The sequence below is a fragment of the Vanessa tameamea genome, chromosome 14 (assembly GCF_037043105.1).
Source record: "Vanessa tameamea isolate UH-Manoa-2023 chromosome 14, ilVanTame1 primary haplotype, whole genome shotgun sequence".
NCBI lineage: Eukaryota > Metazoa > Arthropoda > Insecta > Lepidoptera > Nymphalidae > Vanessa > Vanessa tameamea.
In genome coordinates, this window is record NC_087322.1 from 11,822,131 (window position 1) to 11,848,046 (window position 25,916).

The 25,916-nt window shown below is 30.9% G+C and overlaps 1 protein-coding gene across 1 annotated transcript in view; it reads left to right on the forward strand.

Annotated features, from left to right (window-relative positions):
• Window positions 1-25,916, forward strand: part of LOC113402187 (titin-like) — a 136,820-nt gene that overhangs the window by 827 nt on the left and 110,077 nt on the right. The gene's annotated exons all lie outside the window — the stretch shown is intronic.

A 25,916-nucleotide genomic window follows, 5' to 3' on the forward strand; every position in this document is an offset into this window, starting at 1 on the left:
TCAACAGACTTAACTTTAAATTGATTAACAAATAATATTTAATCATAAAACGTAAAACAAACAGACAGAGATGTTATGTAACTGTTATAAGCACGTTTTATAGCTATCCGGCAACGGGACAGACATACATATTGCGCCGACGGCTATTTACTCTACCGCCGGCGAAGGATCGGCTTCTGCGTATCGATCTGACTATCGCATGCGGATAAATATCCAAAGGATAGAACTAGTCTAATAATAAACACTTACTCAAACAAACTACTCTAGAAGATGCTCAAAAAACTGTTTAAAATTTATTTTGTCAATAAAGTATAAGCAATTATCATTGCTCATATTTAATTTTTTTTTAAACATTTTTTTTTTTTTTCGAGTTCGAAACAACCAGAATTTTAATCAACGTATGAAACCCTTTTACGATATTTTAGTTTCTAAATATGTCAAATGTCGTAATGACGACTGCAGTGACATCATTTTGCTGACAATGTAATTAGTACTAAGAAGATAACAATCATAATTTAAACCAACTAACATTAAGTTTTGTTTTTAAATTTAGTACTTAACATTTAGTTTATGGAAGCAAATTTTTCTGACAATGCAAAGAGGTAACGACGCTGATTATACAATTTAATTGTAATTTTTAAACAACTATTATAACAATACTACTGGTACTATAACAAATATTTAATAGAATTTTAATTTCCATTTCTAAAAATGATAAAAGGATCAGGAACGAAAATCTATTCGTATTTAAAAAAGGAACGATTCCTTGTTTTTGTAATGAGATTATAATTTTAACATTAAAAATATAATTCCAATTCTTGTAACGTTGTATTACGTAACGTTAAGAGAAATTATAATAAAAACGAATACAGTCACAACAACAAAATTATTTTCCAGATAATATAAAGTATGCCTACATTAGAAAGCCTAAAAATATGACAAAAACGCAAACTATAGTTACAATATAATTGCTATAAATAAAGCAAGACGCACAGACGCCGTCGGCACATGAACGGAATACAACAAAGTTTAAATATCGAACAAGTCAACTGACATTTGACGAATAATTTCAAATCGAATTTCAATTACAATAAAATGATTCGAAATGAATCATTCGACGTCTTTGACTATTGAAAAAAAAAAAAAAACGCTGTCAAGTAAAAATTATTAAATTTACACCGTATGCATTTTATCTTTTATCGTCTTACGTCATTTAATATCTTAACACTTTAGGTTGTTAAAATAAATATTTCGAATTGAAATCGTAATGTTTATGTTTTTTTTAATGTTATCTTATTTTTAAGAAACAAAAAGATCTTCATATCAATCTCGCATCGTATGAGACGTTTGATTGATACAGTTTTCGATGAAAGAAATACTCCACTGCTAAATAAGCGTACTATTTCGAGACTTTTGCATTACATGGTTGAAGCGTTGAGACTAAAAGTAAATAAACAAACTCTTTATATTCAATAATTTAATAAATTATATATATTCGTGTATGTATACGTTTAAAAATAAAAATTAGAAGAACATAGCGACGCGCGACGGATCAAAAATATAAATCCTATATTCATATGTTACAATAATATCCTTTAATTTTCATTTTACAATATTAAACTGAACGAAAGGCTATCAATATTTCCGAATACGGACGCTACAGACAATAATCGACGTTAAATTTTTTTTTTTATTGCTTAGATTACTTTTCGATATAATATTATAAGCCGTCTTCAATCTGCAATATTTTATATAATATTTTTATGAATTACATTAGACTGGAAGAAAAACAAATAGGTTTTAGGGCCGCCTGGGTATCCACTCATCATATTAAATTCTACCGCCAAACAGAAATACTTACCATTATTATAATCCGGTTTAAAGTGAGTGACAAATGCCTTAGTTCCCAAGTTTGGAGGCATTACGGCGATGTTTTTTACGCAAAACTGTCAATGGTCGTTTGTGATCAAATGGTACATTTGCTTATATTATGAAATATGTCTCACGATAATAATTTGTAACAGAAGAAACTGGTTCTGCAAGAAGTCTAAACTACTTCTGACATCCTCAATATAAGGCCATTATCTAAAATATGATATAATACGATCTATTGATTACACTGACTCACTCATATTTAAAACCGGAACAATCAATGCGGCTTATTAATGCTGGCAGGAAAATAAATACTCAAAATGTTATTGCATTCGTTAAATATAAAACAATAAATTCAATGAATGGAATCTGATTAAAAGTCAACTCAAGTCAGTCAACTATTAGTTGACATTTGTAATAATAAGTTAATTGAAATTTAGTAGTACACTTTATATTCGTATTTATATTTATAAAAAAATAATACTATACACGAATTAAGAAATAATTTAAATGCATACGAAAATTCCTTTCCGTCGGCAGGATATATCGGTACGAAACCAAACCGGTTATGGATTTACAATAATAATAGATGTCTAAGATTTCTTTGACTAATATTACACAAACAATTAATTTAAAAAAAAAGTAACTTACTTTCTTTTTTTGTGTATATTAAAAACTAGTTGTCCTGTTATGGAAGCCTTACAGGATTGTTTCTGTGACCTTTAGCTTATGATGTGGACTATTTCTTTAGTAAGTAATATTATCAAAATAATTGAAATTTATTTATTATTTTTATTGAATAAGTTATAAATTGTATAAATCTACAAAGACTATTTTCAGCATTAATAAATATAAGTAAGTGATGAAATGAATGATAAATTGGTCCGTGTATATTCGAAAGTCAAATTTGACAGCGTCGCCTAGAAATATCGGTGACAAATCCCCTGGTGTTCCACCTTCGTCCCACCCTAATTGTTTGATAAAAGTAAAACTTCTCTAATAAAACTTTTTTTCTTATTTAAATAGCCATTTATTCTCGGCATTCGACAGTTTTAGGAATTCGTATTTTTACGTTCATATGAAGCCGCTCAAGTGCAGACGTGATTCGTGACCACACCTTAATATTAAAGAATATGAGCTTATTTTATAACGCTAAGTAACAAGGAACAAATATCAATGAAATATATAAAACCTTCTTAACTAAAGTCCTAATTAACGAATAACAACCTTTCCAATTATAAATTTTAACCGTACCTCAAAAAAATATTATCAAAAAAACAATATCAATGTTGATCAAATAAAATTGCTGGCATATAAAAATATTTTTCTTTAAAAATAATTATTTTTTCTATCTTTTACAAATTGGAAAATGTATATCTTTGATCTGATTACGGTGACCTTTAATTGTATACGAACTAAATATCTTTAGTGAAATAATTTTCATTTTCTATTTTATAGAATAATTCTCTGAAATCGAATTGAAATTTTCTTTGTGATTAAGTTTCAGATAAAATTTAAATTGAACATAATTATGTTTTCTATTTAAGAAATATCGTAACATCCTTTCTTTTCTGTAAAATTAACAATCTAAAATGCATCTAGCTTTTACATCCAATTTAATTCTCTAACATGATGATTTTAAAGAGCTTATAAGATTAATAAAATAGTTGAATGAGCAATATTTTGATGTTTGATGCTGGAAACATTATATTTTTGAACGCTAATCTCTGTAACTATAATTCTGATTACTCTGATTGAGAAGTTAAGGAGCTAACCTTTAAAGGAGATTAACTACGATCTATACTCAATTTAAAATAATAATACTATGAGGTCCAACTAATATTTTCTTAAAATATCTGAGCATTAATACGGACAGCTTGAAGGCAAGGGTTAATATATAGATATACTCGTAGACTAAATCAATTCTTATCATCAGGAATGGACGTGGTCAGGCGGAAATCAATTGACTGTACAAGAAAAAAGATTTGAGTATTTTAATATCAAAAGGCCTTACTTATCAACGTTGTTTCTCGGGTGTAGTATTTCTTACATTCTGTCAAAATTGATTTGACATTAAATAGGAGACAGAACGACGTTTCATCGATTACCCTTTTTAAAAATCCTAGTTGGTCGCACGGAAACTTCTCGTTTCGATTTTTAAATTTCGAAACCTATTAGTTATGACAATGTTTTTTTTATTTTATTTCATTGTAAACTGACGACAACTGTTCGCACGATTCACATTTGTTTTTTTTTTGTATACAGCCATAGCGCCGCTCCAGCAGTAACTTTTTCCCGCTCTCTAAAATTAATTATTTGTTAAATCATAACAATTTATTAAATTGCAATCAACAATCCTCTTTATTTTTCTGCACATCTACGGTTGGAGCTCTTCAAAATGAGACTATAACCGATTTTTTATGTGTAGCTATTGTCCCATAACCACTGAGACAAAAATCGGCTTACGTTATTAATATATAAGATTTATCGATAAACCCGTAAACAAATATACAACTGGTTTTTGAATTACATTCCAAAAATGTCCAAAACAGTAATTTCGATTATAAAAAAAAAATGACAGCAAGCGTTCAGAAACGGTTAGGTTTAAAAGATACATATAGTATAGATTTTACAACTTTACAATATATAATTTTACAACTGTTTTAGCACTTGTTGTATTGTATGCTCGTCATAAATGTCTCGCTGATTTACTGCAAAGCAAATAGCATTATTTATTTGCTGTAGAAAGTCTAGGTGTTGTATAATTACCAATAATTTAAAAAAATACTTTTTCGTATACCGTTGTTAGTTACAAATTTGCCCGTGATATTGTATAAATTGTGACGATTAATATTCCTTGCAATTATAACGTCAACGGTGACGTTACGTTTATAATAGTGTTGCCACACGTTATTATTATTATTTTAAATTGTTAAAATTAAACATAAAAAATAATTTAATTAATTAGACGTTAAAGTGCGGGTTCATATGCTTGTGTATAAAATTTCGCTTAAATGAATATTATAATTAATTTCAGTTTAGGAATACATATATATATTATATTATTCGAAATCGCTTTAACTATAAATATAATTACAGGATAAATTATTAAATAATAATTCCAACTCTACTTGTCAATATGTCTTCTGTAGTTATATATATATAGTAGCTTACTTTTCTTACACGAGGGTTAACATATAGAAGAGTTATATAGAATTTTTTTATCCCCATCTATCCCAAACGACCACGGATAAAATTTAGTTAATAAAATATCTACTATGAACATTAATGTATGATTAAGATTAGTATGTCAGATACACTCTCTGGTCTAGACTTGTAGCAGACTTAGTGAAAGTAGTATTGAGTGATTAACATGAGACCATTTGTAAAGCGTTTAAGGTATGGAATTCATTGATTCGACTTATCTTGTAGAACATGATTTTTTTTTAATTTGTTATAATTACCGAGTTTATTGGCAATTCTCGGTGATCTATATTCAAAAGAGTAGTTCAACATTTAATTTAATCATGTAAAATTATTTTATTGTATAATTATTCAATTACACTGAAAAACGAAAGTTTTCAATGTGTTCGTTAAAATATTTATGTATGCGCTCGCGCATTCGTGAATCAATGACACGTGTGTGTGACGGTAACAAAACGATGGTAGCAAAATAAGCTAATTTCGAAATTGTATTTTAGAATAAAAAAAATATATTTTTTTTTTTTTTTTTTCGTCCATAAAAGGAGTAAGTTAATAAACTAAAACTAATACATAAATAAAAATACCACTACATAGAAAAATTTTCGAGATTGAATACGCCTTAGACTATTTGTTGTAATCCGAACAACATTGTTGATTTCTTACTTTGTTGTTGTATACTTTGGCGGATGGATTATGTCAAGAGAAAACCTACATCAACATTAATAATCTACGGTATCTCATATGGATTCGTGATAAAATGGCGTTTAAATGTCAGCGAACTGTCACCCCAGTTTTATAAATACAAATAGTTTAGTATTATAATCAAAGATACATTCATCATGATTTGTTAATAGTGGATAATATAGCAGACTTATTAGAAAATCGTTAAGAATATTTTAATTAAAGTTTTATTTATATCAACTCCTCTTGCCATTGAAATAAACTATACTGTACCGTATTTAATGTTATCTAAAGACAATTTACTGGCAAATCCAGTACTTAACGACGTATGTCGCTGAGCCTTCTAATACTATATAAGAACTTTTATGGTATCCCGTTTAGCTGCTTCTACTAACTTTAGAAAGAATGTAAGTAATATGCAACAGTAACTCTTTCTTGTGGCTTCAGACGCGTGAAAATATTTATAAACTATAAAGAGATACTCCTAAAATAAAACAAAGTAATTTGAATTAATGTTCTTTTATTAAACTCAAGAGTCAATGTTGAATTCGATCGTCATGTTTAGAATAATGTTAAACGATATTTAATTAAGTAAAGTAAAGTTACAGAGGAGCGAGTTTTACCGATACAATTGTTTTAATTTTCACATTTAAAATAGTGTTTTATGTACTTGCAAATTGTACAAGGAATTAATATATTATTAAATAAAAAGTTATTATTAATATTAACAGAATATTAATTTAATTGTCAGGGGTATGATTCCATTTATAACGTCTCTAATATTATTACAGTTCACATTTATTATTAATATAATCTACTTAAAACTATACGAACAAGTTAAGAGTCAATTTTAAATTAATTCAAGTTAAATACCAATTTTATTTAAAATTTTATTATTATTGATTTTTTTTTCTAATAATTATACTACATGGGTAGATAAGGTTAATGACCCACGTTTATTAATGTTCTTTTTTTAAATATTCCAATTACGCAAATAAAGAATAAGATCAATATATTCTTTGAATATATTCCCAACTTTGCATTGAAGCGTCGGCTATAAAAGAAAGTCAGTAATGTGGCTCCAATTAAGATGGTCACATACCGCTGCAATCAGCGATCGTTATCTGTTTCCACTGTACCAAGATAATATCTGTTAAATCACACACGAATCATTAATAGATATATAAATATATTATAATTACATTACGACCTCTTTTGTTTTTAAAAACAATTTCATTGTATATTTCAAATTCAGAAATCGAACGCCAATTAAATATTGTTGTTATTGTAACGTGAAAGTTCAGTACAAAAAATAGCGTGCGTTTTGAATGTTGTAAAAAAAATGTATTTGAAATACTTGTAATAATTACAGGTATAAAATTCATAACATCTTAACTTAGGTCGGCTTGTACTTACGCTCGCGGCTTAATGCTTATTAATTTTTATAGTTCATAAATTTTCGGTACAGACGTTTTTATGCTTAAAGTCACAACCCTCAAATTACTGAAAAGAACATATCCGAAACGATACTAGAAGTTCGAGATATGGCAGATTAGAGAGTTGTTATATAATTTTCAAGAGGACTGTGATAGAGAAAGGTCGGAGGGACAAGGTCAAAGTAGGTCGTTTCGAAGACGGAGTATAATGGACTCGAATCATACGAATGAAGACGTATAACGTATATCAAATAAATATAATTGAAATAACTTTAATTCAAATATATATTCCATTAAAATTATAAATAAAATTTACAAACATGCTTAAAATATTTTTTTATATTTTGTTCGATTATAGCTGAATTAAAGTTTCTAATGTCATGTTGTCACGAGTCGATTTTCGTCGATCAAGTGATTATTTGAATGTTTGAACATACTTCAATCATACTGAAACAACAATAATCGATTTGATAACCTTTCCTTCATTTTCACCCGTAATGATATATATTCAATAAAAAAATATAGATTACTACCATTTTTATTACTACTAATTATTTATTGATTGGATCTATGCGGTTATTTCTTATGTTTTGTCTTTATCAAACACACTGAGTTATTGTAAGTTAAAAAGAAACAACGATATTATTATGAATTATACACTAAGAACGTAATATATTTTATGATAATTTTTTACATTTACATAGTATAAATACGTAATTTTAATGAAATATATTGATTAAACTTTACCGTTTATTAATCAAGAGGAAGTACCGAGGTTGAAATGACGCAATGCTTGCGCATGTGGATCATTGGTCCACAGCGAGCGCTCAGGTTCATCATAACATTTAATGTCCTAGATTAGGGCTTCCAGCCACAATGTTTTCTTAGGACTTATTTTTTTTATAAAAAAATACTTGTATTTATTTGTACTTCGTAAGCAATCGTGCTAGCCCATCTGGGCAGGGACAATCTAGCTAATTTCACAAATTCACAAGGAGCACAACTTTTGTTACCAAGGTTAGAGGCGACGTTGGGACGCAGTTAATTTTTCTTATAGCGCCGTCTTTGAGCGATGGTGCCAATTTTATATCAAGTGGCTGATTTGCCTTCCCATATCATAAAAAAATAGTAATATCTTATACAAACTACTAGTTTTTGCCTTAAAGGCCAGTTTAAGAAAGTCACTGAAATGTATCCTGGAAACTACTGTAGCTATGTTGATTATATTCTAATATAAAATATTCATTATGTATTCCTTGACTATTAGTGCGAGAAAAGCTGAAATAAAAGAAAAATAAACATCCTCCAGGTTTCGACTACCCGTCCTGCTTACTAACACTCAATTATGGCAACCCTAGCCTCGGTTAATAAGGTGTAAAATATGTAAATTATTATGTTATATAAATGATGCCTATTATATCTATAGTAAACTGGTATTGAGTACAACTACTCTGGGTAAAAGAACTTCTGCTTTACTAAAAATATATAATCCGGTAACAGTTTCTTCGCGATTTTTGAAACGTATCTGACGTTTTACTATTGTAACGTATTCAAAATTTCACGCGCTTTTTATTGAATACGAGAACGTGACATTCATGCTTGTCACGTCAATAGTCTAAATTTGGAGCGGGACATACTACGATGTTACTTATACACTTCTTCGTAACGCGCTGCTTCTTTTAGTATAAATTTTATGTATATTGTAGTACTAGTAGTACTCAGTATTTTTATCAGTTACGCATTACATAAAAACATTAAAAAAAATACTCCATATATATTATTATCAATAAATATTCGTTTAATCGATGTGTTTAATCTTAGTTCCTGTCTTTAAACGCAGTTGCGATCGTAGTTACTTGTGGATGATTCATTCGACTGCCGGAAACGGGCGATGTACGTTTCCTTGCTAGTCGGCGAGGGGTTTGGAGGGGCAATAGGTCACTCGACCCACACTTTGGGCTTCAATACGCTACCGTTAGTATATCGCGTGCCATATGTACAACTGTTATCGATATTAACTCTACAATTTTTCTGTTATAAATAGAATATTCTAGATCGATTATTTAATTATTCAACTTTTGTTGTTCGAAAAATGAGAGGGAAATAAATAAAAGATCGTATTTTTTTAAATCAGTATAATTTGTTTGACACTCAAGCTCGAACGATTTGGCTTGGATTGTTATAATAATTGACATAAACGTATTTTTTTCTATTTATTAGTCAAAATCAGGTAAGCTATGATTGAACTAATTACGATCAAACCATAACAAATAAAACCTATTCGAAATAACTTAAATAATATGAAATTATAAAATATATTTCTTAATATATCCTTTTGAGCCGAGATGGCTCAGTGGTTAGAACGCGTGCATCTTAACCGATGATTGCGGGTTCAAACCCAGGCAAGCACCACTGAATTTTTATGTCCTTATTTGTCTTTATAATTCATCTCGTGCTCGGCATGTATATCCACCAACCCGCATTGAAGCAGCGTGGTGGAATATGCTCCAAACCTTCTCCTCAGAAAGGAGTGGAGGCCTTAGCCCAGCAGTGGGAAATTTACAGGCTGTTAATTAATGCAATATATCCTTTAATATGTTAACTTATATCTAGTATAGCGAGTATATTAAATAGTCTTGCCCAAACGCAAAAAAACAAAGACCATTGTTATAAAAACAAACTACAGCATTCGTTACGAAAATTCCTAGACCTTGACTGTTAAATTGTTCGCAATCAGACGCGAAAAGACGTCGCAATTAGAGTTCGGTCATCGGAAATATAAACTTCTTCAGTTATGAATCGACTTTGTATCAGACGTTACCAATTCTTTTTTAAATATATTTTTATTTAATTTCACCTATATGTATGTGTGGGTTAAAAAGTGTAAACCAGTATTAACCGGTTGTATCAAACCGTTTTTTTTCTCAGAATGAATGAAATAGTACTTTCTTCCTCGCAATGTTGGCAATGATCTTTTAGTGTACGTAGAGTTTCAAAAAGCTTACAGATGCACACGATGCACACAATTATAGAGTTTCCACACAATTACACAAATGCCCTGTAACAAAATTACAATCGACACACTCCAGTCTACCATAGACACAACATAACCTAAACAATAACTAATTCATGTGGACACAATCCTCTATTATAAAGCCGGCTCAGTATAAATCCTATTAGGTATTTTATAAGGCTTCCTAGAAATTTGGATTCCGTGAAGAATCCTCTTGATATCTACACAAAGCATATTTACTATTTATAATAATATTTTTAAAAAAAATCGAATTCCAATACATAGATACATTTCACACAATTACTCTGATTGATAATATAAATATTGTAAAGTATAAAACGAAAGTTAATTAATATAAAAACCTTTTTTTAAGGAAACCTTTTTTTATAGAAAATCGTCATTTAAGTCCTGACACTAAGAGATTAGGCACAACATTAACAAAAATGTATAATGATATTTACAGAGCGCTGGAAGCGCTGAGTTTCAAAATAGCGGTAACACTGAAGAAAGCCGTAAAGTGTGTCTTATATAAGTTATTAAGCTTAATTGCCGTAAATATTTACATATAAGATTATCAAAATTGGTTTTTGTATAATATTATGGAATAATTTTATAACGAAGCTTGTTATAAGTATTTACAGTAGGTATGCATAATAACGTTTTCAGAAATCAAGTTTTTATTTAACATCCTATTGTTAGTTAATCTTCATGATTTTTTTAGCATCTATACAATAAAACTTCGGCTTCATTTGTTTAACGTGATAATTATGACCCAACTGAAATGACAACAGTCTTTTTTCATTATTGTTTAAAAAAATATTTACTGACAGTTAATTGACCAATGGCATCGCGTAATTTTAAAATCTGCGATGCGCTTTAAGCAACTGAAACATTATTGTATTTTAATTGATTTTAATATAAGAATACAAAAATAAAACACGAAAAAAGATTTAAATTTTACTTAATAATACAAAATTTATAAAAAAATTATGTGACATAATGTTCAGATTTTAGCTTTGGAAATTTGTAAGACCTTCACACTCATTGATTGATGACTAGAACAGATTTATTATTAGTGGACGTTTCATCTTCATTCAATTCCAATTATTTGCGGTCGGCGCAGTTTGTTGCATACAAATTTAGAAGTCTGTGGCCTCCAACGTAACCAAAATGTTTTTGATGATTAGTTGATTTCCAAAAGCCATTCGGGTGGATGAAACGCAAACAATAATTCTCTTGACTCTTATGCCTGTGAGTTCCGATGGAGTTCGGCATTGAGTTACGAGGCAGAGAATTACTAGTAGATATTTGCGGTATAAAAAACAATAAATAAAACAAGAGAATTACAAACGATGTGTTTTATGGAATATGTAGTGTTGAAGCCAGTAAGGTAATAATTTCACATCTGGTTAGGTTGGCCAAGTGTAATTTATTTACTTTTTTAATGTATTTTTTCATGGAATACATAGTTGATACAATTTATATTAAGTTCACAACTAGCATTTCCTTATGAAGAGTTTCTACCCTACTTGATGGTAGAGCTTTGTCCAAGTCCGCCGAATAGTAATTCTTAGTATTCTTGTGTTCCGGTTTGGAGGTGAGTGAGTCAGTAACTAAAAATAACATAACATCTTAGTTACTATAGTCGGTGGCGCATTGGCGATATAAGAAATGGTTAATATTTCTTGTAACCAATGTAAATAATTTCCCCGTACGGCTTTTTATATAATAAAAAATAGTAAATATTTACGGGCTGTTGAGCTGACTTAACTATAAAATACAATAGCAAAAGTGGCAACCCTACACCTGACAGCGACGGTCCGTGAAACGACTTCTATACAGAGAATTACGAGCGACCAACAGCGTTAAATAAGTAGTCACTGTATAACAAGCATATAACCTTACACGTGTGTATTGGATAGCGTTATTTCAATATTAATGGAAAAAGAAGGTTATATTCAAATAATGAATAAGGTCTTAAGTAATTAAAATTTGATGGCAATCTGTAAAAATACAGAATAGGGCGAAATCTAAAATAAAATAAATCTTTTAAGATCTATATTTAAAATCTTTGTCGTCTACTAAAGTTTGTGTTTGTAATTCAAGAGGTTTCTTTAATGACGTAAGCACCCGCTGAGATTTTTGGACGTATTTAGAACAGATAAAACAATGCGTACATCGTTACAATAGGCGTTGGGTTGTAGGCAAGGAATAACATGAATCAGATGTATTACGAGATTTTATTCACCTTTGCCTTTTAATATGCATGAATTATATCTCACATCTGAATTTTAAACCGGTTCTACCGATCGAGCTGAAATTTAACACGCATTAAAATCATTCAATCATTAATTCAAATATGTTTATAAATATTGAATAATTAAATTATTACTTAAAATATATATATATATATAGAAAGGAATACGGAGGATGATAGTTTAAAAAAAAAATCAATTTTGCGTATAAATTTATTTGGTAAATCGTTGAAGTACAAAAGATATATATATACAAACAAACGTAATCACAGGCGACAATTTTGACCTTTAAACATATATATGAATAAATTCCCACAGAGTCTGAGTCTAGCAAGATATTTTGTTGCATAAAACTGGTAAAACAACTACTGGCAGATGGCGACGTTAATCCATAACAGTACATCAGTTATAAATAAACACATATATATAAATATAGGTATATATGTTTGAAATTAAAAGACTACGACGCCTTTCGACATTTTTAACTTTGCCGTTTCATAGATTCAAGTCATTTGTAAAAAATACATTGGTAAAGAAGGCATATTATTCGATACAAGATTATATAGACGATAAAAAAGCGTGGAGTTAATGCTTGTTGACTTCCAGGCAGGAGACATAACGTACATATATACTTGTATTTAACATGACTGTATTTTTAGATGTTGTAAAAGAGTAACTACTGAATTTCTTGGCGGTTCTTCTCGGTAGAATCTACATTCCGAACCGGTTGTAGCTTTACTTTAAATAGTTTGTTAAATGACGATTCAAAAAGTGCTTGTAAAAGCCTACTTGAATAAAGTATATTTTGATTTTTGATTTTTCGTCCTTCGTAGAAAAAGTTCATATATTATTCTTTCCTGGAGAAGGTTCTTATGGCACTTTGATGACGTAGCTCATGAACTTCAACCGTTCAAACTATCGACATGGAAAGTTATTAACATCCCAAGTCGGATTCGATAATCGTTTACAAACAAAAGAAATGTGCATTTTTTTTGTTTTTTCGATTATATTATACAACTGTAAATTGTGCAATTGTTATTTGTACGGAGATCACGTATTAAATTAAATAACAACCAATGAACCCATTGCAAGCATAGGCTTTCCCGCTTGGGATGAAGGTTTGCAGCATCCAGTAACCTGCTCCTGCGTAAGGAGGCTTGGTGGTATTTATCCAAATAATTTTTCCATCACCGCCCAGCACGAGATGCATTATAACGACAAATAAAGCACGTGCACTAGCGTAGATTTAATTCTAGAATCTTCAGTGAGGGTTGATGACTTCTACCCACTGTTCTATTCAGACTCACTTATCTATGACATAAAAAAAAAAACATATATAACCTCAAAATAACAATGTGAGTTTAATTTTACGCAATATTCTTATTAAAGTGTGCTTACGAGGTTCCATTAATTTAAAACATTAAGCTAAATTACAAAATAGACTCGGGAGAAAATGGTTATTGAGGTACTATATCAAAAGGCATTATGAGGGAGGTACAAGTAGCAAATTTATTAGACATACATATAGTTATTATGTTTTATTAAACGCCCGGAGCATATCGCTGCAATACAAGTCTTGTGGCTAAAATATTATGGCTACATACAGATATAAACAAATTTTACTATGCATCGCGCAGTTTCCGTGTTAACCGTGCTAAGATTTTCGATGTTACGCGTGCAATTGCACCAACGACGCCTTTTTGAAAAGGATAAAAATTCAAGGTCAATTTTGAGTGCAACGCTCGTGCGAAATGAAACTTCTTCGATGAAATGTTTCCGACTGAGTTTATCGAACTTTAATATATATTTTTTTTATTTTTATAAACATAATGCAAGTGGTTGGAAATTATTAAGAATTCCGTTAGACAGTACTGAGTATTATAAAAATATCGGACATCAAAACAAACACAAAAAAATATATAATAACATTTTTTTTTTTCAAAACTTAAATTAAATGTTGCTAAATTCATTTTATAATGATGATTGTTTAATTAAAGACGTCTCTTGTATAAATCACTACGTTATATTTAACGGTTAAATGTACGCGTATGAAGAAGGCTGACGGAGGAATATTCTTTTAATTTTATATCATACAGCGATTATATGCAAATTTACATAATAACTTTATTGTTGGTTAAGATAACAGACTGAAGGCCAATTGTATAGGTTATTGCGAATTTCTGTGCTTCTTTTAAAGCCAAGAAAGTCTAGTAAAATGTTTGGTTCTGTATATAAAATAGTTTTTTGAAAGGTTATTTTGCAATGCATTGTTTACTCGCAAAGGTCCAGATATGGTGGATAACCATTTCTAACATTACCAATACGCCACTAACCGTCAAAGGTGTACTAAGATGCCCCTTATACATTTAGCTACACTGGCTGACCTTTCCAACCGGAACACCTATAACTATTCCTATTTGGTTTACTAAATATGTGATGAATGGGTGATATCTACCCAGACGGGATTGCACAATAGCCCTACCAACAAGGTATAGTTTTAATAGACTTTATAATTATTTATTAATAATAATAATAACCACTAATACTAATGGCCTCTGTGCTTGTGATTGTGCGAGCGTGTTTCTTATTGACTCACAATTTTCAAAACAACATGAGTAAAATAATTGCTCTTTGACGAATCGTATGATACACACTTAAATGAAAAATAGCTTAAATATAGTTTTAAAGTATTTTTCAGGGAACTCTGAATATTATGCAGCTGATGTTTTCGACTCTCACAATCTCACGTAGACGTGATCTCATCTGTTTGGACAAACCGTGAAGGTCGCCGGCATGACTTAATGCATTCATTTTTATCTTCCAAATACTCTAGCTCTGTGGCTATGAAATGCGGTTTATGTTTTTTTATTGAGGAACTGTTTATTTTTAGTCTGTGGCATTTTAACGGGACGCGTAATCTTTATTTGCGAAAAATTTAATGTTTAATCGAATGTCATCACGTCCGCAATAATTGAATTAATCTGGCAATTTGACCCATTTCCGTAGTTCCAGTAGACGCTTGTTACCTCTACATGATATATGTATATATTTAAAAGGCGAGACCTATATAATTTGCGGTGAACCAAACGTTAGCGTGATTCAGGAATTTATTATTCCATACAAAATTTTATATATTCCTTACGGGCACAGCCTTGATACATTATTTAGCGACGTTTAAAAATGATTAATCGTCAAGCCACACATCAGCGTCATCATCCACATCCATGCTTGACATATTCTTCTCCCAACATGCACCAAAGCTGACGATTCTCCTTCCGCATCCTGTCGAGTCCTATTTTCCTCTGACCGGTCCATATCGTGATTTTACGTGAGGTCGGATGTCATTAAGACTACTGCCTTGTAAATTGATAAAACTAGCAGATCTTGATATCTTGATCGGGGTATTAACTTGAATGACGGTGACGTCACCACATTATCATCATAATTATCGTCCTAGCAAATGTTCCCCACAAATAGCCTACACAGATCTCAAAATTTATTATATAATTTTCCGTTAAACTATTTTTTTTCACGCATTTCCCATTAGTACTGTGATTTTCCGAGATAAAGAGTAAAGTATATATATGCAAATTGGTTCTTTTGACGTTTTGGTTTTGGTGACAGATGGAAAAACAAATAAACACTACGTTAATATCTATAGCTATATATTACACTAGCTGTGCCCGCGACTTCGTGCGCGTTGTTTGAATTTAAGTTATTTAGATATTGTAGCGTTATTTTATTTTTATTCTATATATAATTCTAAAATAAAAGTAGCCTAAGTTACTCCTTATTACATCCGCTATCTGCCAGTGAAAGTCCCGTCGAAATCGGTTCAGCCGTTCCAAAGATTAGACTACAGACAGACAGACAAAAATTGTAAAAAATGTTATTTTGGTATATGTACCTACCGTATACATTTGCATTTAGTAAAACTGGGTTATTTTAATATTACAAACAGACGCTCCAATTTTATTATATGCATAGATTACGTTAATAGAGATTTCCGGCACTTCTTAAACAGGTCGCTTAGTCCACGTAATATATACAGAGAAATTTTAAGAACTAAGCTGTCATTTTTATTTATTACGTCATAGTTCGATTCATTTGTTTTTCAATAATAAAAAAAATACACTATAAATAAAATAAATCTTAAATATATCTATGTCAGTGTAACTAAGTTTCTCGCCGATTTGTCTCTGCTGAATCAACATTGCACGTAACTTTACATTTTATTTTATTCAATCCTGTATTATAATTAAAAATTGCCTAACCGATTAAAGAATATTTTTTTAGATTAAATAACAACACTTATATTAAAATATAATCAACGTTCTTTACATAATTATTGTTAAGATTAACTTAAACGTACATTAATGTTACATGAGTTAATTGTGAAGATTTATTCACTATAGACACAATTAGGGTCATCATGGCTCGTTTGAAATCGCACGACGTTAAGAAAAGTTCTAGACATCAAAAGACTTTCTAGGTCAAGCAGACAGGCCGAAAGGTTTAACCTAATTAAGTGGGTTTGAATGTGTAGCTCATTACGAACGTATGGAGGGAGAGAAAAACGCTTAAAATTAGCGAAGCTTTTTTAATTGTACTTGTATATTTAGTTTGGCATTTATTTATAGTGTAAAAAATATATTTATTTATATTACGGACTTATATATGTAAATAAAAAATACATAAATAGCAATCATGACTATGGATTGGGGACATACTAGTATTATTTGTCCGTTATCGTATTGCAATTATGTTTGCAAGTGAATAATCAAACTAATTCTGTCATCTAAATATATCAATGTCAAGAGAGCGTATATATAAATAATCGCATGGAAAAGAATACATTTTAAGAAGTTTGTCATACACATACAGGAACAAACGTTAACCTGTCTCTATAAACTACACCCCTTACCTTAGAGATTTCCAAGAGAATGATTTAATCCAACGCCTACGATTTGCTCAGTTTTTTCGGTACAGATAATTTACATACGTACCATTTTATACTGGATGTGTTCTCCTTCAGGTTCTTTACAGGCAATGTAAATATATCAGTTGATTATTGTTCAGAATAAATCGCTCGTCTCTGATGAACTAAACCATACCCTCAAACAAGCCATGACGCAAGTGGAGTTTTTTACACATTTTACGACTTCAAACAAATTAATGTTTTCTGCGAATGGTGATCAAAATCGATACACTTAAGTTTTGCAGTTTTTGTTTTACTATTAAATAAACCGTTATAAGGTTATTTAACGACAAATTCCTCGACGAATTTCTTCGGCATATAATATATAAGTAAACGAAGCACATATATATTAATAATAGTACTTTTTATGTATTCATTGTATTGCTTTTGTATGAGGTCAAGATGAAACTGCCGTTGTTAAATATCTACAATAGTGTATTAAAATATACATGGACAAAAGATGGGTAGTCGATGTGCTTTGCGCAAATCCACTTTACGAGCGGTACCACCGACTCTACACGTCATATTTTAGCACCAGATAGCAAAAATTAGTATTGTCGTGGAAGGGAGCGAATGTCTTTAGGTGGTGACCACATACCATGGTCCGTTTGCATTTGCAAATCTACCTACCTATTTGTATAGAAATACAATTGTAATTAATTAATATTTTATGTAAGTTTTAATCACTTAGGTACATGTTAACGGATCTCATAAATCTGCGATGTCGATTTAATGTCTTCAATTCGAAATAGCTGTGGATGAAGTCTCCCATTATTGATTAGGTTTGTTCACGTTTCATGAGCGTTCCTAACGGCTTGTATAATGGCTATTTTATGTGCCAGAGGACCCTGAATGGCTCGTCGGGACTGGTTTATGAGACACTCGGACCCGTGACCTGGGGGATGCTAAATGCTCCGTCTGTAAAATTATATAATGTCCGCATTTCACTGGAATTATCTCGAGCTGATTGTGCAGGTTTAAGCGTTAAATTTGGTGTTGGTAATTTTTTCAATTTCAGATTATCTTTATCTCGGTTTATGAGAGTTAATGATATTCGTAATCTTAACAAGTACCTATATATTTACAAAAAGGTTATACTTTGAGTACTTATCTTCTATCAGAAATTTTAAAAAACTTTTTACCAAATTTCCATGGTTTATAAAAGTAACAATCTGCTGGTGTCCCTTCCAGTAATGGAAGGTTAGCTTATTTTACTAATAAGAATAAGAAGAATACTATTACTATTATAATACTTTAAAATGTTTTAGCAAAAATCAAAGCTCGATATTATAATATGTTTTATAATAAGGTAAAGTGTATCTTTATTATATAAAATAGATTAATGTTATAACAAAGAATAGAGTTTAAGATAAACATAAGGCGCTGGACACAGCGTCTTCAATCGATTTCTTTGTAGAGACAGACGCCGTACAGCCCTAGCTTTGTACGGCAAAGTTTTAGCGACTTCGTTGAATTTATTATATAAGACTGCAGAATTTTTATTGATCCCAGCACACTCTAGCTTTCTTCGAGAGTATCCTGCTATTACGGTCAGGGAAGCATTCGTAATTCGGAGATAAATATTTAACCAAAATGTTTTACTATCCTATATACAATATACAAAATTTATGTTGATATATCTGGTTTGAGATTAAAGGATTTTGTAATTGTTTGACCGATTACTATGAAAATCGGTATAAACATACGTTTCATGGTGAAGGATGGTGTTGTGTGTAAACTTCTATTCCTTTCAACTGATCGTCATAGTAATTGTTATAGATATTCATATGTGATGTTGATGTTTTCCTGACTGGTTACGGCCACGACTGGTAATCCCAAGGGGGGCATATAAATGCAGGACATATTATGGTGCACTAGATGCACTCTCCATTCTTGCATTGAATTTAATTCGAAACGACCGGCAAAAGTTCAGACATAGGACCAACGGCACGTGTTTTCCGAGCCTCGGGAGTGTACACGCTTCCAACTTCTAGAATATGGTCTACCATTGAGATTTTTCCCAAGGAAACCCAATATCTTTATATCTGCCCGACTTGGGGTTTGAATTCAGAACTTCGTCAAGCCTCAAGACGAACGAGACAGACATAGCAGTCATCTGTTTGTACACATGCAAGGACGATGTATATAAGGTTTTGATAGTATTATGTGCATTAAAGTTAGCCAAGAATTTATTTAAATGGCACACTATTTTACATATGTGTATTTTACATATATAGTATATGCAAAGTAAAATAAAGACTGCGATAAAAATAATTATATAACTTTTATGAATAAGCTTTAAAACATTGTAATTGCAACTATAAATAACATCGTTTATTAACTCGTGTTTTCATTAAAAGGACTGTTTAGTGATGTGATGGTTTGCTTTATATCGATAATTCTCTGGAAAAATATTTTTTTGGTATCATATGAAAATAAATTTCGTAGAACCTGGGTCGGGTGTGACTGTTTCGGGGTCGCCTCCCCGGGGACCTCTTATAGTTTGCAGATATGACGCAATACGTTCTACATCTGAGATGACGTCGTTTGTGGTAATGGGGAGTGGTGATTTAATGCTGGAGAGGAACTATAACCGATATTCCGCTTATAATAATACAGTCGGATTTTTGTTTCATTGTTTCTGTATACTACTGCTGACGCATCACTTGCTACGAATAACAGATAGTATGTATAATGGATAAAAAATATCAGATACCAGTTATTCAATAAACGTCAAATAAACAATTCTATTAGCCGTAAGAAATACGAATGTTTTTTTTTTAAATATTGTCCGGTATTAATCGAATCCGGCCCATCACTAGCAACCTTCTGCGCTGAGTGATAATTACTCAATTGAAGGCAGATGCAGTCAGGTTTTTCTACTGAATGACTCAATCACCCTTTATTGTATATTCAAAGAAGAAAAAACGCAATTCATTTAACGCGATGCAAATTGTATGCATTCTACGCTCTGTTGGTTCTTCTGTTTTATTTATTTTTACTTTGCCATGTCTAAGATATATAAACAATGGGCGTAAAACCTTTAAATCAAGATTTCTATGATTCTTCTACTCTACAATAGAATCTAAACTAATATTATAAGAAAATAACACGTCTGTATTACATGTTCACACTTAAAACGCTGAGCCGATTTAGATGAAATTTAGCAGGAGATATTTTGAGTCCCTAAGGACATATTCTAGATTTTTTATTCACAAAAATTAGAAGGGTAAAATGAGGGTGACGGTTAGTGTATAGGTAAAGTTTTATAAATTTCGCACAGGTAAAGCTGCAGGTGCAGCAAGTGTATAATAATTAATAAAATCAAATGTTACGAAAATACATTTTGAAAAATTGTATTATACAGCTAACATCGGTTCGGAATGTAGTTTTTACTGAAAATAAATTAGTAATAGTTAGTTTTTTCATATAATATTATACAATTAGAATATACCGTCCATGAAAATCAAGGAACAGTTCTCGGAAATTCATACGTTATTATTTATTATATAATCTTGTGATGATTAATTATATACGGCTCTAATTATTTAGCCGACTAAGCTTGAAGTATCTGCAAGATTACCTAAGGAAGAACACATTTTGTTTGCGGAATCGGGGCTTTAGAATAAAAAAGCGTCAAGATCGCTTCAAATAACATATAAGCGATTTTAGTCGCTGTTAGCTTGGCAACTTCGTTAGCTTTAAATAAAGCACTTAAGCGCTTTTTCCGAAGGAATGCATTTTCAAGTACCGCTGGTTTTGTATTCGATTTTCAAATTTAAAATACGATACTGCAAATTTAATTACGAGTAAAACGATAATGGTGGTTATAAGGTTAATGGATTTACCCGGTTTATGTTATCACATAAGAGCCTAATGACTCAGACATTTCGACGAATGACATGTCATTAAATATTTGAATGTCGAATTCTTAGGCTATGTAAAATAAATTTTACATATTACATAACATTTAGCTGTAAATTATTTTCTTAATTTATATTGTAACGAGATTTTGGTTTTGTGAGGAGAAATCTAGTATTTTTTTCATTTATTCAATTTAACTCGGTGGTAGGTTTTTGGAAGCCCGTCAAGTTAGGAATCATCAAAGTATTGTCGTGTTTGTATTTGAAGGGTTCGAATTGAAGCATAAGGGACAGAACATCTTAGTATTCAATCTTGGTGTTGACTATGTAAAGGATGGCAGTTACTACCAGTCAGCCTTACTTCTTTAAATAAAAAATAACTGAACGAATTTAAATACTTTTATGTTTTTGCCAAATGAGCAAACGATCAACTTTATGGTAAATGGTTGTTAACGTTAATTGACATCCGCGAGGGAACCGATGCGTTGTCGGCTCGGTTATATACATTTATATAAACATACATTCGCTTATATAAAAATGTTTTTTACAAAATGACTATGGAATTCGTGCATATTTTATGAACCAGTTTTTAATTTTATCCAATTTATTGTAGCTCACCGCTAGATGGCGCTGCAACACAACTTCTATACCGTTCAAACTATCAACACGACAACCGGTATACATACTCAAACAGGCTAATCTAAATCTGTCTGTTTGTCTAGTCAGTTCAATTTTTAAATTCCTCTACTTCAGTTTTAAATACTGTATTTATTTCGTAGGTAAAATTACGAGTTGACGCTGGCGCTAAAAAAACCACAACAAATTATATTTCTTGCAATTATTAACATCGATTCATTCGAAAATAATTTCTATTCATTATTGGATAAGGTCTAAAATTGCTTTCTATTTAATGAGACTCGACTCGCACTTCTATTAAGGTTTGTTAACTCACGTTCAATTCAAGGTCACAGGTTCATTGTTGGATGTAGATTATTCACGTAATTATTTTTTCTTTCGAAAGGAGAATGGGTCAATTATATTGATAATATAAATCAAACTTCATACAAATCAATGATATAAATTGTAAAATCAGCCTTTGAATCACTGCTGACCTAAGTCTCATTGTAAAAGGTTTTGGAATTCATTCCACGCGAATCCAATGTTTGGTCCAAGGTTTGGTGGAAATGGGAGTTGGCTCACGATATTTACCTTCATCGCTATATGGTCAGACATTCTACCGCTAAACAACAGTACTCAGTATTGTTGTGTTCCGGTTTAAAGGGTGAGTGAGCTAGTGTAACTATAGGCACAAGGGATATCTTAGTTTCCAAGGTTGGTGGCGCATTGGCGATATTTTTTTTTTTTATGGCATTGGTTGGCGGACGAGCATATATAAGGAAAGGTTAATATTTCTTACAGCGCCATTGACTATGGGTGGCGGTGACCACTTACCATCAGGTGGCCCATATGCTCGTCTACTATGCCATAAAAACACAAATTGTTGTTGGACCGGTGTGAACTTACAATTGTTTCGCTAAGAGTCCAATCATTGAGCTCTAGAGAAATCAAGGGAGTGGAAAGTTAAAGTGAATTTTAATCCGGACCTCTGATTAAACGTGACGAGCCCAGCTCGAAGAAACTAAAAGGAGTGATACGTATCCTATTTTAATATTAAAATGTTAGAGTATAAATATTTAACTGAACTCTTGAATAAATTTTAATCAATTCATACATATATAATATCATTATTGGACTTTTGTTAAAGTTCTGCCAGCGGTTGTATTATGTGAGAATTCCTTGCGCATTCGTAACATACTTATAACTCGAATTAAAATGTAGACACCATTTTTAGATAAATATATATATTTTATTTCGAGGAGCAAAGCTAAATAATATAACTTTTATAAGTTGATTTGAATCGCATTTTTTCGAGAACATTCTTTCGAAATTTCGATAATATAATACGGCTAAATAAAAAACTTAGATTTAGCTTGTAATGTTCACGTGAAATCTTGTAAACTGAATTAGAGTCTTTACTCTCTATTCATTTACATTTTACACGATGCTTTAGTTCTGATGACAATATGTTTATAGTTGGCAAGCTTGGTTTCATATAAAGGAACTCAACGGTCACATGTACAGACAAGAAACTTCGTATTTAAAAGCTTGTTAGTTAATATGTTTTACTATGAATTTATACAAGTCTAGAATTCAGTTCACAACAAAAATTTTAACACCTATTAACCTAGATTCGAGTTGATAATTGTAACGAAAACCTTAATGCGTTAATTGCTTGGATATCGTGAGTACGGACAGCTTCGAATGTCTAAATTTTCGACTAATTGTTACTTAAATGGTGTTTAAAACATATTGCCCCGCCTTAACAAGGATACAATACGAGTCTTTATAAAACTTTTAGATCGAAGAACGAATATAAACAGATAAAATCTTATTTTTTCCGATTAGGAAAGTTGAATTGATTCATAACTATTCTCTATGCTTGTATTGTACACATAAATATTAATATTATTGTTAGATGAACTTTCTCTAAGTTAAATAATTAAAAATATATATCCTGTCTTATTGTAATCTAATTGTAAGACTCTCATTTTAATTCATTCAATATATGTCTATCGTTACACTAAAGAATCGATGAAATGGTATAATTTTAAATGTTACATTTATTGTTTTTATTAAATAAAATCACCATTAATATTACTACTTTGTGGTCACTGTACATTAATCTTCACCGACCATGGGCTGTAAGCTGTTTTGTTTTTATGTTAATTTTATTATTTACTAGCTCAGTTAAGCCAGTAACTTTTTATATAACGTTGATTATATCATTCAAGTATGTTTATCTTTCTGCAAAAAAAATTGAGATTTTTTTTAATTGTTATAATTTCGATATAGTTTTGAAAATGTATGTTATTTTAGTTTTAGTTTTCTATGTTGTTTTGTATCTGTTGTTTGAGGTACCGTCGTTACGTCTGATTTTCCATACCACAAGTGCTTTAGCTACTTACATTGGGATCAGAGTAATGTATGTGATGTTGTCCGATATTTATTTATTTGTTTAATGTTTATTGGGATTTCGACACTGATTGTCAAAACTGAAACTTTCCATTTCCACATCAATGTATAATAAAATGGCGTTCATAAACTTAGCATCAAACTCTATACCAATACTAATTATGTTAGCAATCAATACTAAAATGAATTAAAATTCACCAGACGAAATGTTAACGCCGCTGATTCAATCGTGACTCACGATCACTCACCAGAACCTTGGCTTACCCTGCCCCCCTCGTAACCCTCGTTTCAGTAAATTGTACGTGGTATGAATTGCTTGTCGGAGTTCAGCGTTAAATGGTCATGTCTCACGCAAGTCTCGCCATGACCTCACAACTGGTATAAATATGTCTACCGTCTCAATGTTTTGTCAAAATGCTGGCCTATTTCTGTCATATTTATTGTGTTAATAGGTTGTATAGGCACTTTATTTTAAGGTTATGCGTAAACTTGTTTGTATATTAAATTAGGATGTTAAATAAGGCTTTGTTCACACTGCGTTAATATTTAGATGAATAAGTTACGGATTGGCTTAAATATTTGACACTGAAATTGTTGTTTTAATTATTTGATGCATTACTCGACTAAATAATAATGTAGTGCGCGAACAAGGTTATATGGATATCTAACAGGTACTCCTTACTTGAGACAGATTCTAATTTGTTCTTTCTACGTGTAATATATTATCATGACCTACGGTTTACAAAAAAATGATCAATACCATGCTGTAAGTGTATTTTATACAGAACATTCATAATTCCTACCATTAGAAGGTTTCCGAGTATTTTTGACACATGAGCTGGGTTGGATTTAGAGATCCGGAGGCTCTCGGTTAACAAAGGAGTTGAGATCCTGGGGCAAATTACTCTTTTACAAATTCATTTGAAATATATTATTTCTTTCCTTGTGGTCTTGCATATAAGCAACTATTGGCTTTAATATTATATTACAAGATGAAGTTTACAAAACCTCTCAAAACTCTCTTAAACATTGTATTAAGGAACTGATTTAGCTTCGCATTAGTTTTTGAACGTGACGTAATCATGACTTTATTCATATGATTGTATTTTATATTAAAACCACTAACTCCACTGCGGACGTTATGCAACATTTTATTCATTATCCTAGTTGTCATAATTTTATACGCACACTACTCTACATGTAATCCAAAATTTAATGATAATCGGTTAAGTAGTCGAGGCGTGAAAGCGTAACAATCAAACAAACAAAAATGACACTTTCGTATTTATAGTATTAGATAGGAGTTCTATGTGCAATTTATGTAGTTATGGGTCTTTAGTACTTCAGGACGGTTCTTAATTGTAGTTGGATCCAATTGGCTATTGCTGACATCAAGATTTGTTTTTTTTTTTTTTTTTCTTAATATGCACACATGCTTAAATTTTTAGCCTCCCAATATGTTAATCTTTATTAATTCTATATTATTTATTAGTGGTAAAATAATCTCGTTTTCAACACATACATTACCGATTTAATATATATTAAACATCGCTGCTCCGGCCGAGTAGAATAAAGCCGCTC